Raw genomic sequence first — 14,953 nt, forward strand, 5'->3', positions numbered from 1 at the left:
GGGTCTTTAAGAGGAGGCTAGATGTACACCTTGCTGGGGTTGTTTGACCCCAGTACTCTTTCCTGCCATGGCAGGGGGTCAGACTAGATGATCTACTCAGGTCCCTTCTGACCCTAGAAACTATGAAAATGTGAAATTATATTCATTAATGCACCTTAGGTACTGTGTATTTAGTTTAGTACTTGCTTAATAAAATACTAACTCAATGTGCAGTAATGAGAGTTTACTGCACAGTAGTGCTGGTGCATGGTTTTTTCATGATGCTTACTGAGCATTAGCTTAATAACACTACACAATAGGCTATTAGCATGGTTTTTAACCACCACACTGCTGCACAGTGTTATTAAGTTAATGTGGCGTAAGCATCTCCTTTAGACACACCCACTGTGTTCTGAAATGCTGCACATGTATGGTTGTGCCTGCCCAGCATCTCCCAGATCTTCAGTCAGGGGGAACTATAAACTGTTCCCCCTGCATTATAAAAAGCTACCCTGGCAAGCAGCTGAGGGCTATTTGCCCTCAGGAGCTTCTGAGGCCAGCCATTTGGTATCTGGGGACACTAGCCCCTTGTGCCAGCTGGACTGCTGAAGTAGCCCTAACTTAGAGTGGCCCCTGCACCCAATACCCACCGCAGCAGTCTGCCAGTGAAGGCTGCTGCCTAGCCCACCTGTGACAGCATCCATCCCCTTGAACCTGCTGCCCAATCGCTACATGCCTGCCAAACCCAGACAGGGACCACATGGTTGCCCAGGCTGTGGTATGGGCACTGCAGCAGGGCCTCCTGCACTTCTGGGACAGCTGCCAGTGGGCTGTGTCTGCACAGTCGACCTTTGGGCTGCATTACTGTCATGCTGTCATGGTGCCCTAACGCTGCCATCTGGGCAGCTATCACCCAGAAGATGTGGTTGTTGCAGTGGCCCACTTTGAATTGTCAAAGCCTGTCCTCCTGGCCCCAAATGGCCACGTCAGCTACCTCATCTGCCTTCCAGCTGGGTCCCAAGTGCTGGCCCTGGGCAGGCTCCTCTGTTCCGGTCTTGCCACTTGTCTCACCAGCAGAGATCCTGACGTTCCTTGTTCTAAAATTGCAAATTCACTGATAAAACCCCAAATTTTCTTACTAAAATACCCAAAATCTGTGTTCTTCCATGATTAAAATTAAACACTACTACATATAGAGAGGTATATGTATCATCTGAGCAATGTTTAATTGATATCTTTACAATTTTAAAGTAATTTAGAAGCCTACCAGTGCCTCTATCATCACAATAAGAATTCTTAGTATCTATACACTTTGGCGTTTGCTTTTGTTTTTTTTAACAGAAAAATCAGACCTGCCCCTGCCTCCTTCACTCACCAGGATATGGAGCATTAAGCAGCACTGATATGCCAGTGCCCTGCCCCTGCTCTTGACCCTCACTCTCAACTCACAGCCCCCCGCCCCATCATCTCAAACCACAGCCCCACCCGCCCGCTGACAGAGCTCCCTGCGGCAAAGTGTGGCCCCAGTTGCCACAGATCCAGCACTCACCACCTGTGCCACATGCTGTGAGCCCAGCCTGGTCCAGCCCAGGGCCATGCACCTTTGGGCAGCACCAGGCCACTCTGACTGTCACCCAGGATGCCAGCACCACACAGGAGCTGCATGTCAGGCCAGGTGAGGTCCTGCCTCCAAGTGCCCTGCACTCGTCAGGCCAGGCCAACTCCATGGAGGCAGGACCCACCCTGGCCCAACTCACGGCTCCTGCATGCAGCACTGGGACCACGGGTGACAGCCAGAGCAGCCTGGTGCTGCCTGAAGCCACATGGCCCTAGGCCAGGCCTGCAACATATGGCACAGGCAGTGGGAGCTGGGTCTGAGGCAGCCAGGGCTACAGCACACCGTTAAGGGCACTCTGCCATCAGTGGGCCCGGAGCACCCTATGGCCACTGCTGCTGTGAGGGGGCTGTGCACCCTGCGAGGGGGCAGGCAGGGGACCCACTCCTCCCAACCAGTCCCTTTGCTGGCACCACTGTCCACCAGATAGTGTTTAGGGATCACTAAAGCACAATTAACCCTTAAATGGAACGTGAAATATGAACACAAACAACTCATTGTCCTAAAATCAAAGTCTAACTTTATTAGTACAACAAGTGTTATCTCAGCAGTTTCTATATGCGGAGAGAGAAAAGTATTCAGTACAATGGTCTCACCAAAACCCAGATGTTACTTTGCTCAACAGAAAAGACAGCCACTCAGTTTCTGATACTTCATTGGCTGTGATGGTCCAGACAGATGTTGAAGGCTGGATTCATGATGATGATAACAATGACACTTAACTTTCTTGCTGCCCCTTCTTATGTTTTTCTTCACCTTCACTCCTTCAATAACTCTCTGCTTTTGGATTGGTCTCTCTGTGGTTAGCATACTGTCCATATTGTATCCTGTCAGCATATTCTTTTGTTCAACATGAGCTTACCTCTTAATTTGGTCTTTTTTCAGTGTCTTACTTTGGGCATTGTCTGTTGGTCTCCCGTATCACCTTTCATTAACATATCCAATCATTTCATCCCTCTGATTCAGCTGGTTAGTGCCAAGTTCAGTTAATTTGAGCTGGTAAGAAAACTATTACTATGTTGTGTTAGTAACAGACTTCTCACAGTGATAGAAAAGAAAAGAAACATAATGCAAACAAACTCAAGGCCATAAGCTGCTTACAAGAAGCAAAGCCACTGATACTGCAGACACTAGCAAAATGAAAAGTTCAGATAATAATGAGGCTATACAGAACTTAAGCTATGATTAAATAAGGCTGAATATAAAATACATCACTATAAACGGGTGCAACTTTAAAGCATAAAATATGATAAGCTGCCCTAGCAGCCCCCACACCCACAAAAACCACTAGCCCCACATCCCTACTATCCTAAGACAGCACCTGGGTCTGGGTCACACTGCAGCCTTGCTCTGCTTCTATTTGCCCCAGTATACTGAAATAGCATACTGAGGCAGCAGGGGAAGGGGGCAGCCAAATGCCAGAACATCTTTTTGGAGGACTCAGCCTTTGGTTGCCTCAGGGCATTCTACAGGTTGGACTAGATGATCTGTTCAGGTCCCTTCTGACCCTAGAAACTATGAAACTATGAAACTACAGGACCATGCTCTGCCCTGCTTTTGTTCCTCAGGGGTTTTTTTATACCTGGATTTCCAGGTATCAAATTAGAGCCCGTGGTGCAAATATGCAGCACAGGGAACATTTTTTTGTTCCTAGCATGCCTCTTGCAGCATCTCAAACTGCTTTGAGACCCACAACAGACACATGAGTGCTCATCTGGACACACCTTCAATGTGCATCTGCTGTCTAGCCCAGTGATTGATATTACATATCTTCAAAGCAGGAAGAAAACTCCTCACTGTTTTTTCCACCCACACAACATATTTTTATACGCTTTAAAAGAATTTGCATGTATAGGTAAACCTTTCCAAATATTAAAAATATTAGTATTTCCCTTAAAGCCTACCAGTTTACTGACATTTGCTCTTCATCCCAGGTCTGCAACTTCCTATTGTACTCATGAAGTACTGGGAAAGGCTAACAAGCTGTCAAAGTTACAAGATTGAGCTACCAAACAATTCAAATTACTCTGAAGAGCAGGAAGCAAGAGGACCATTACAGATCCAAGTCCTCCCCCTTTTGCTCTCTATATATCATGCCTCAGTTTCCCCTTCTTCAGGAGCTTCAATAACAACTCAACCAGTGGCACCTACAGCTGGCCACATGCTACATCACATGGGTTTTACCAAGACAGAATCCCAACATTAAGTTTGGATTTCACCAAAGTTGTCATGTTTTTATGATCTTCTGCTAGACTGTAGCTCATCTAAGTCTGGTTTGTATTCCCAGGCAGTAAGTTTGTGGATTTCCCCAGATCCTCAGCATAGCAGAAATTCAAAAGCCCCAAGCAAACAGTCCAAACAAAATACCATCTGACCACCCAGGCTCAATGACATGTGGGGGGTTTTCCCAGGACCCTGCTCTTTGTGCATGACTGCTAGCCCATGGGGCTACATTCCTTGCCACTCCCTGGGAAGCACTGGCGCATAACACACAAGCCCCATCTCACTCCAACCTCCCCTGTTCCCCTTATCTGGTACTAATTTTGCTACAGGTGGCAAGTGTGAGTTAAATCTATAAGACTAGTCAACTCCAGGATTCCTGGTCCTAAAATCAGTGAAAGCCACCCGCCTACAAGACACCACACTTAGAAATTTGGCCGGTTCCAGGGCGAATTCTGAAGTACCTGGTACTCTCCTTGCCTGATTCACTTATGTTTTCTACTCTACAGCTCCAGGATTTCTGCACATACTTTCTAGCACATACCTTCTAGCTTCTACTCCTAGAAACAAACCATTAAAAGCAAGTGATCCCTTTCTCCAGGGTACCTGTTGATCCCCATAATGAACTCTTTCACCTTTAAGATCCTTTGACTTGATATTTCTTGCAGATTCCTGATTGCTATTGTCACGGAGTGGGACCTGGGAGCGGCCATGAAAGCTCCCTAGCGCCCCCTGCCGTGTCAATTAAGGTGATCCAGCACCCTCGACTCGCCCGCCACGTCTTTGATCTTATGAGTTCAGTTATGGGAGGCTGCCTTGTATCACCTTGGACACTGCTCTGCTCTAAGCCCCGTTCCAATTGGGGTGCCCCAGTACACCCCTGCCTTATGGGAGATGCGTGCCTCCTGCCTCCCCTTCAGCACGCCCCAAGCCTCGCAGCTGTTCCTGGATGTTCTTGGGTCCTTGCCCTTTGGTGCCCCTCTCTGGCGCCCCTGGGTTTGTCTCGCCCCCGGCGCCCCTTCTCTGGCGCCCCTGGGCTTGCTGGCCCTCTCAGGCCCGCTGGCAATACTCTTCCAATCAGGCTCCGGTGGCCTGAGCCTTACCTGGCCCCCTCTGGGGCCTATGCCGCGCCTCTCATGCTCGTCGCCCTCTCTTGGGGCCTGTGCTGTGCCTCTCGGCTCGTTGCCCCCTCAGGGGCCTCGCTCTCATGCTTCCCGCGCTGCACGCCCTCTCAGGCTGGGGCCTCAACCCCTATACGCCAAGCGCCTCTATGGCACTCGCTCACCGTGCCCACTGTGGCACTACAGTCCCCAGCACTGTGGAGCCCTTTGGGACCCTCTCCTGGTCCAACACCCGGTTGGGGCTCAGGTGGCCGCAGCCGTGTCTAGCCCCCTGGACCACCGTCTCGGTCAACTGCCCTTCTAGGGCGGGGGTCAACCCCCCCAACACGCACCCCCACTGGCGCCAACAGCTGTGCCTGCCCGGCACTGCTCGCTGTGCCCCGCTGGGCACCAGGAACCCCCAGATTAAAAGGGGGGGCTCCCGTGAGGCCTCCTCACACCCCTACAGCCTCACCTGGTCCTCCGGTATAACCATAACAAAACCATGAGCCAAGCGGCTGCAACACAAACAAGAAGCCTACCAGCTTATAACACAAAGCTTGCACTCACTAAGCTCTTAGTCATGGCCTCTTCTAGAGTTCTCTCTCTAGTCCATATCCTCAAGCAGCCAGTCCAGGTAGTCAGGCTGCAAACATATGCTCAGCCTACCCGACTCTCCCACAGAGCTCCTACTCTTGCGGCCGCCAGAAGGGAACTGCCTCTAGGCTTTGGCCTGGGCTGTTTATAAAGGCCCGGCCCCGCCCCCTTCCAGTTACATGACCTGCCTGGTTGCCCCAGCAACCGGCACCTGGGCAGCCTTAAAGTGTAGCAGCTGCCCTTATTTCTTCCAAGACACGGGGCACCCAAGTGCCCCCGTGACAGCTATCTCTTGGTTCATGACACAGGAGTATCTTGAAGAGGAGCCATAGTCACTGTCTTCTTGGGCCTGAATCCAACTCTGACTTTAGGTGAGTGGCACTTACTATGCAGCTGCATATTTTAGGCCACTTGCCTGGATTTTCGGCCCTATGCTTCTTGGAAACCATATAAAACTATGAAAGTTTTATACGGTTTCTGAGATTTATACAGCATAGGATCTAAAATCCAGGCAAGTGGCCCAATATATGCAGCTGCATAAGTGCCATATATATTTGGGGGGAAGAGGAGAGAGAGAGAGAGAGAGAGAGAGAGAGAATGAATTGGAATGAAAAACAAGCAAGCAAGCAAAATCAACAAAAATATTAAGAATCATAGAAAAGTAGGGGGGTGTAAGGGATCTCTGGAGGTCATCTAGTCAGCTGACTCAGGCCTGTTGAAAGTACACCTGTACCCATATTTATTATTTATTTAGTTTCTATATCTTCCTGGCTTCACCACTGACAAGATACAACAAAAAGTTCTTGGCCTAATCACTGGTTTTCTTTATAACTTTGGACCAATGTATTGTTGGCAGTGCCTTTAGGGGAAACAGCAAGTTGGAAGTCAGGCTTCCCAAAAAACAAACAGCACTTCTGATTAGTATCTCATATTGTGATCCTTCCTGCTTCATTTGTTTTCCAGATGGGTGAAATAAAGGTCAACAACCCCAGGGCAACAATCTGATTTGAAAGAAATGTGATTTCTGAACGGGAAATTTGCAAAAATAGCCATAACCAAGAAATGAGAAACATTTTAAGAAACTGACAGCTCAGACTCATCTTCCACATAGTTCATTTTACTGACTTGTGGATATTTTCTTTTCTACTAATGCACACAACCAAGTCAGCTCTGTTCATTTCAGATACTGTTCCTTCATCATCCTCCTCCTCATTAATAACAACAACAGTATTATTATTATTATTCCTACTACTTAAATAGGATGGATTTTGATACATTCAGTAAAAAAATCCCTAACTTAACCTAACTAGTTGAGTTCTATGCAATAAGAAATGCAAGATTTATTTTAGGAAAATATATCCATAAATTAGTAGGAATATAAATCTGATGGGGATTTTTCGAAATGTAGCAGCAAACAGATGCTCCTTGTAGATAGAGGAGGAACCAAAACAATTCCCTCATGATTCAAGGGTTTTGGGAAAGGTCAGAGTTCTTAGAAGCCAGATACAGGAATTGATCCTACCCAGAGACCGTCTCTTTACTTCTGTCTATAAACCTCCTCCACAAAAATATCCAATAGCCTAGCAGCAGGTGTTCAAAACTAGGAAAATGAGTTCTTGCCTCTTTTCCTAACTGCCATCATTGACTATGCAGTTCCCAACTCTCATTAGTGACCAAGGTTCTCAAGTCTTATCTCTAGGAAGTAGACAAGCATCACTTACCCACTTTACTAATAAATTAGCTGATAGGTGGTACACTATGACTTTAAGTAGCTTGCAAGTAGAACTCAATTCTCTAATATGGCATAACTATGTCAAATCCTCTCAGTTATGCTGCTTTTCAGAATTAATAGGCTGTATCGGAACTATAAGCCATGCACTGGGATAACCCATACTGCTATCTTACATAAAGCTTGTAACCCACAAGCACAGCATAGGCCATGTCTCCCTCTTGGGGCTGGTTGTGTATGTATGATAATACATACTTGATATTGCTTTAACTTGAAGAATATACTTTGCTGTGGATCTCAAGGTCATAGGTTCTCACTTTGATAACAACCACACTGGAAAAAAAAGAACACATGATCATGTAATTGTAAACAGCGCTCTATTACAAAATCGATACCTCCTGAAAAGGTTTTTTAAGTGTTGCCAGTTATATAATTCAATTTTCTCACTGGAAACATCTATCTGCTTTGCTACTTGCTATTGGACTTTGATGAAGCCAATGCTATATGGACTCAATGACAGTCCCAACCTGAAAAGGGGAAAAGAAAATCAAGCTGATGCTTGGGTTTTAATTCAATTTTTTATTGAAAGAGAAAAAAACAAAAATCTAACTGGAATAACAACTTATTTTAAACTCTACACCACCCCTAAATATTTAACTGTCAAAATAATATTTCAATTTGCAAATCAATATGACAACTTTGGGATTCAGTCTATTGATTTTTGGTTAGAATATTTGTTATGTTTTACTGATAAAATACAAACAAACTCAGAGTTACTTCCATTTAGTAACAAGCAGTATTTACTATCATATGCCATTCTCCAATTGATGTTTGATCTACAAAAACAGACCAGACTGGCTTGGGTGCTAAGAGCTCCATGGGACTAACCACTCAGGAATTTACTAGGCTTTTCAGGTAGGCTTTACAACCCACACTGATCTCTGTACCGATCTATGTGGTTGTTGGGAAACCAGTACCCTGATCTAGATTGGATTATACCAGTGCACTAGGAGGTCAGTTGCTTCTTTGCTCTACCTTCTCTATCACCCTCTTCAGAAACAAAAGTTTCTGGCCCTCATGAATGCAAGAGAAGACCTTAAAAACATGAACCTTGAGTTTCCAACAATAAGAGTCAATTTAAAAAGTCCCAAATTTATTGTCCTTTAAAATCTCATTGTCTTGGGGCTGAGTCATATTCTAATTTCTCACATTGGCAATGCTGGAATTTTATATGAACCCTTTCCTAACTTACAACCATCCAGGCCTTAAAATGAAAAATAGAGAGTTGTATCTGTATCTTTCCCAATTCCCAACAAAATGCTCTGACTTCCACACAGATGACATCAAGTTATGGGGAAGTGTGGTCACATACGAACGTGAACGACTCGTGCCTCCTGAGGCTGGGGGGTGTGGTATGGCGGTGTCAGCAGCGGAGGCATGGTGGTGGCAAGCAGGGACCCCCTGCAGGTGGCTGCAGTGGCACTGACAGCAATGGTGGGCCGAGCAGGGACTGCCTCCAGGTTGCCACAGTGATGTCAGCAGTGTGGGGGGGGAGGCTAGTGAGCAGCGACCACCTGCAGATGCTGGTGGCAGCATTGGCAGTGGCCAAACTCAGGGGGGACACATGCCCTCCCCCCATGCTCCCCTTACACATTGCCTATGCACATGAAGATAGACTACAGATACAGGCAGACCTAAACAGCGTAGCAAATTGGGCAGATCAGAAGCAGATTAAGTTCAACATCAAGAAAGGTAAAGTGCTTCATCTGGGGGCGAACTATCCCCTACACACCTACAAGCTTGGCAGTGCCAAACTGACCAGCAGTACAAATGAAAAGGACCAGCGGGTAATAGTAGACCACAATATGAATATAAGCCAGCCAGCAGTGCAACGCTGTAGCCAGCAGGGCAAATAATACTCTGGCATGCATCAATCGCTCTTTAACAAGGATCTAATAAATCTTGAGAGTCCAGAGAAGGGCCACCCATATGATCAGAGACTTTCACAGCAAGCCATACGCAATAGGCTGAGGGACCTGGGCCTCTTCAGCCTAAAAAACAGAAGGCTGAGGGGGGACTTGGTAGCAGCTTACTGCTGCATCAGGGGAATACATAAAGGGCTCGGTGAACAACTGTTCACCGGGGCACCCTTAGGGAAAACCAGTAGTAATGTCCACAAACTCCTGGAAGGCCATTTCAGACACAACATTAAGAAAAACTGTGGAATAAGCTCCCTCCAGAGGTGGTGTAATTGCCAACCCTGGAAATCTTCAAGAGGAGACTGAACGGTCATCTTGCTGGGGTCACCAGACCCAAGGTGTCTTTCCTCCTGGTGCAGGGGGCTGGACCCAATGATCTTCCAGGGTCCCTTCCAGCCTTACAATCTATGAATCTATGAATACCAAGAGTTAGTCAGTGCCAAGAGCACCATCCTTTCCTCATGTTGAAGCTTAGTGAGTAGGCAAAAGATGAAGAGACTATGTGGAAATGGAAACAGAGCAGGTCAGAGGGAGCATAGCTCCATGAAATGAGCACTACCCTGGAAGGGAGCTCTGGGTTCTGGCTCTGTTCCTGCTCCTAGGACAGCAGAAACTATCCCACTGCTATTGAATGACTGGAAAATTCAACATGCAAAAACACCATTGGTGGGTAGGGAAAGAGCCCCAAGCCCAGGCTCCCTCCCTCTTTGAAATTAGTGCTGACAAAATGAAAAGCAACGAGGAAAAGGAGAGCAAAGAGAAAATCCATTTTGCTCCTTCCCCTTTAAGAAGAGAAGAGAACAGAAGAAAAGAGAAGAGAAAAACATATATACATCCATGAAGCAGGAAAGGGACTTGGAGTTCTGATGGATACAATTCTAAAATCTTCAGCATTGAAAAGCAAACAATGTTCTGGGATAAATAAATAAAGGAATTGATTACAAGCCAGAGAAAATTATTCTGGCATGGTGTAAGGGACTTTCATAGCAAGGCCTCAATTAGAATGTTGCACAGTGTTCTAGTCGTCTTAAAGTAGATTATTGTGGAGGTGGTAGGGGAAACAACAACAACATTTAGAAGGTACTGAGGACATTTTCCCTTCAACGTTACACAAGCTAAAAGGCAGGTCTAATACTTTGGCAGAATTGCCACTAAATTGCTGTTTAATAATGGAGGTGCATGAACCTCCACCTGTGCACCTTATTATTTTTTTACTGTAAAAGGATTTTTTTTTTAATTTAAAGTTCTCCAGCTCTTAATTTGAGCCTCTGGGCATGCACATAATTGAGCACATACAGCTTTAAAAGAGCTTCTGGCTCATCGTGACTCCAAGTAGGATCCAGAAACTAGATGGTCTTCTGCCTAACTCCAAAGAGGGCTTCAATCTGGTGTACATTCCCAGAACACATCAAATGCACTTTGACAGATAAAGCTCCTCCAGAATGTAGTTGTATCTTCCACATTGTCTTAAAGTAAGATGAGAGAAGGAGGTGATGTTCCTCCCTTTCCTATAATAGCCAGGTATTTGGAGTACTGGACAAGGAAGTGGTTTAATTATAGGTTTAATTCCCTCCTCCTCTTGAAGGAATTCCTATCTCCTACAGAGAATTAGCTGTAGAATCATGGTCTGTTGATGAATATTGTGTTCTTGTCTGTTTGATGTAAAGCTTCAAACGAGATGTTAGAGTGTGTCACCCCCATCCAGACTAGCTTACAGTTTGGTAATTAGGATACACTCATGGAGAAGGGAGATCTGTATCTGAATCTCCTCAAGCAGAGGAAGGAGTTGGACCTGGGTCACCAACTTCCTTACCAACAGAAAAAAGGAAGTCATTAGCACTATTTCCTCCTTTCCTACTTTAAAAGAAGAGTTAGTCAAACTCAGTTGTTTAAAAGAAAAGAGAAGACAACTAACATTAGGAGAAGATTTAGGGCTGTGGTGCCAAAGATTTCAGGCTGTGGATGGAGGAAGGGATCTAAGATACATTAGGATACTTGGTATTTTCTATTTATTAGTTTTATACAGCAGCAGGCAGTGTGACTCTAAGCAGCTCTCTGTTCAGTGTGCAGAACACTATGGCACATAATTCTTCCCATGCATTGTTTGGGAAGCCCAAATGCCTGGTACAGGTTTTAGATTCTATTCTGGGGTGCAGGGTAGCTATTGTAGCACCTAATTTCAGGTGCCTAAGTCATTTATTGGACCTTGGACAAAGGTTATATTTAAAAGGGAGGGCCTTTCAGAGGGATCTAACACAAATGTCAAACTGGAACTCATACGACTTTTTGAACAAGAGACAAATACCAGAACAAGAGGTCATAACTTTAATTCACTGTTTCCAACATTTAGTTTTTCAATGCATATTGAACAGTATAGTGTTGTTCAAAGATGCTACCAGAAGCAGCTGGTATTGAGTCATATTATTCACTGCTTGCTTTAATCTGAAGGCTGATACTCTGGTGCCATCAAGCACCCATCATTCTAATAGGATCACAAAGATTCTATCATTTTGGAGTCTGTGTACATAACATGGACAAATATTCAAGTAGGAAGGCCTCATAATGTAGCCTGACTGGGGCTGGGTTCCCAATGAAAGGCAAAGCACAATTCTAACTTTTGTCCTAATCAATGCTGGTTGAGTCTACTATCTATTATACTCCAGTTATGAGGAAATTTTCTTTTCTTTTTCTAGTAACATGCCTGGCTTATCTTGCCACAAACAAGCCTTAAGGTTTCTGATTCACAAGCCACCGAGGCCAATATATTAATATGAAAGATAAAGATGGCTCTTCATTAACAACACCAATCAAAACTTAGCCTTCAAAATAAACTGTAAGTAGCCTGAACAAACAAGTGAGACAAACATTTAGCAGAAGAACACTCTGTGACACCAACAAATCAGAGGTTCAATGGTGACGTTACTGCTGAGGCTAGGGTCGGGGACAAGGAAATATACAAATCCCATTCAGACAAAATCTCCCAGAAGACTACACAATGTCCTTTGACCCTTAAGAGGGCCTGGTGTGCATTGCCATGTAAACAGTACCATCTCTCTTGATTCTTTGTGTGACAGGGCATCTGCAAAGCACCATTACAATAGGATGGTGCAGATGGACCACTGCCAGGGAGAGAGCCTTACCTGTAAGCGAGGGGGGAAGAAAAACAATAAAGCAGTCCAGCCTTATCAATTCACACCAGGATCTGTGCCAGGAGCTGGCACTGAGATGAAACTGCCTTGATTGGTCCCAGGCCACTGACCCAGAAGTTAAAAGCCCAGGGGGTCAGGCAGATGAGGTTGCCCCAGAGAGGGGATGCCAGCAGGAGCAGACACTTGTGCTCAGAAGTGGGGCAATCTACCAGACTCCTAGCTAGGGAGTTGATTGAGACTGACTGAAGGGAAGACAGACAGAGAAGTATATTTCAAGCCACAAGCCAGCTGGGGGGCATCACAGGAAGGCCAGATGAGGAGCCACACTGGTGAGTGCAATGCTTCCAAGTAGTTGCCTATGGGGTGCAAAGAAGAGGGAACGTTAAAGGGACCAACTCATGACAGGCAGTCTCCCTCAGCCAGAGAGGAACGGGGGGCTGAGCCAAACCAGGGAGCTGTGATGGTATAAGACAGGCTCAGGCTCACCAATTGTTATGCTGATGAGTTAATGTCAAGCAGCTCTGCAATTCAAACTCTCAGTTGGGTACCAGCACACAGCTGAGAGCCCTGTGAGTGATCTGACAGGCAATTTACCCTGAAGCTAGGGAGAAAAAATAAGAACTGACCAGCTAGTGGAGAACCTGTGAAAGCCTAGGAAACATCCAACTAGTATGAGGATGGGCTCTGACACAGTCAGTGGGTAGTCATTAGAAGCTTATTGAAGTTCAGTGACTTCCTGAAGTTGAGTGAGCACATTAAGCAGAAACCATGATAAAGTTTTGTACCTTTGAACACCTGACATGGTAAGGGCAGGGTATAGGGGAAGGAGGAGCCCTGTGAAGAGGTTGGAAGCTATAATCTGGTTACAGTGAGATTCATCAGGCACACCTCCCCATATTTACTTTCTCTTTTGGAATTTTCTTTAACAACAAAGGCATGGCAGGATCCTGAGCAATCTGGCTGCAGCTTATACTACACATTAGCTCCTGACTCTTACATTGGTTCATTGGCTGGGAAGCAATCTCCTCATGTGAAAAACAGAGGATATGTCCCAGGTGCAGAAGGAAGGAAAGATGGAAGACCCACTTGCTCATCCAGGGATAGATGAATTGAAAGACTGGCAACACGTTCATCATCTGGTAGTACAGATAATACAAGCACAACAGGTTCTACATTTGAGTGAGATCTCAGGAGGCAGAGGCCTGGATTGCATTGTTAATCTGCCAGTAGGAACTGACTGAGAAAAAAGAGGTCCAGCAGGTGACTGTAATGTGTGCCTCTGAGAAGTTTCAGACTCCCGAAATGACAGGGGAAGATGATATTGAGGCTTTTTCTGGAGGCCTTTGAGTCACAGAAAGGTCAAATGAGGAGCCAGACTAGTAAGTGCAATGCTTCCCAGTAGTTGCCTGCAGCGTGTGAAGAAGAGGGAACCTTAAAGGGACCACCAGCTCCTGAGAGGCAGTCTCCCTCAGCCAGAGAGGAACAAGGTGACTGTGTGAGACAGGCTCAGGCTCACCAATTATTATGCTGATGACTTAATGTCATGCATCTCTGTGACTTGGACACTCAGCTAGGTACCGGCACACAGCTTAGATCCCTGTGAGTGATCTCAGAGGGAATTTACCCTGAAGCCAGGGAGGAAAAATAAAAACTCAACCAGCTCCTGGGGAACCTGGGAAAGCCTAGTAATAGGCCATGATGCTGTTGGTGGGTGGTCATTAGAAACTTATTGAAGTTGAGTGAGCACGTTAAGCAGAAACCGTAAGAAAGTTTTGCATCTTTGAAAATCTGGCATGGTAAAGGTGAGGCATAGGGGATGGAGGAGCCCTGTGAAGAGGCTGGAAGCCATAATCTGGTTACAGTGAGACTTATCAGACACCTCCCCATACTGACTTTCTGTTTTGGAATTTTCTTTAACAACAAAAGTGTGGTGGGCAAGTACGAAAGAAAATGATCAGATACTTGGCAGTCTGGCTGCATCTTATACTACACGTTAGCCTCAGATTCTTACACTGTCCTTTTCAATAAGCACTTTTCAATAAGGAGTAATTTTTTCCTTCAGGTTTATACAATAACAATGTTTATGATCAGCACCTTTGTAAATCTGCAAAGAGGGAAAGGGTCTTTGAACCCTCTTAAACCCACAAAGGTGCCAAGTACCATCTTGCACAGATCTGGAGGGAGTTCAAAACCGCTACCCAGAAAACAAATCCCAACATGTCTTCCAACATGCATAGATGTCATAACAGAAAGGGGAGAACAATTTCAATTTTAAAAACCCTCTAAATTAACAGTGGGAAAAATAAATAAGGCCCAAATACATAAAAAATACTCCTTGAGCTGAACACTAATTTCTATAATTTTCATTTTTTCCACCCCCACAGGTGAGAAAGGAGCCGGGTCATGAAGCACTACAGGGATTTGGGAGCAGGGCTAAAGGGTCTGGGGACACAGGTGGTGTTCTCATTGATCCTCTTGGGCTATGGGCTGAGGAGGGAGAGGACGATCCATGTAGTCAACCAAAGACTGCGGCGCTTGTGTCATTGGGAAGGCTTTGGCTTCCATGACCACAGCCTGCTCTTTGG

Source organism: Crocodylus porosus, unplaced genomic scaffold (assembly GCF_001723895.1).
Source record: "Crocodylus porosus isolate Cpor-Errol unplaced genomic scaffold, CroPor_comp1, whole genome shotgun sequence".
Classification (NCBI taxonomy): domain Eukaryota; kingdom Metazoa; phylum Chordata; order Crocodylia; family Crocodylidae; genus Crocodylus; species Crocodylus porosus.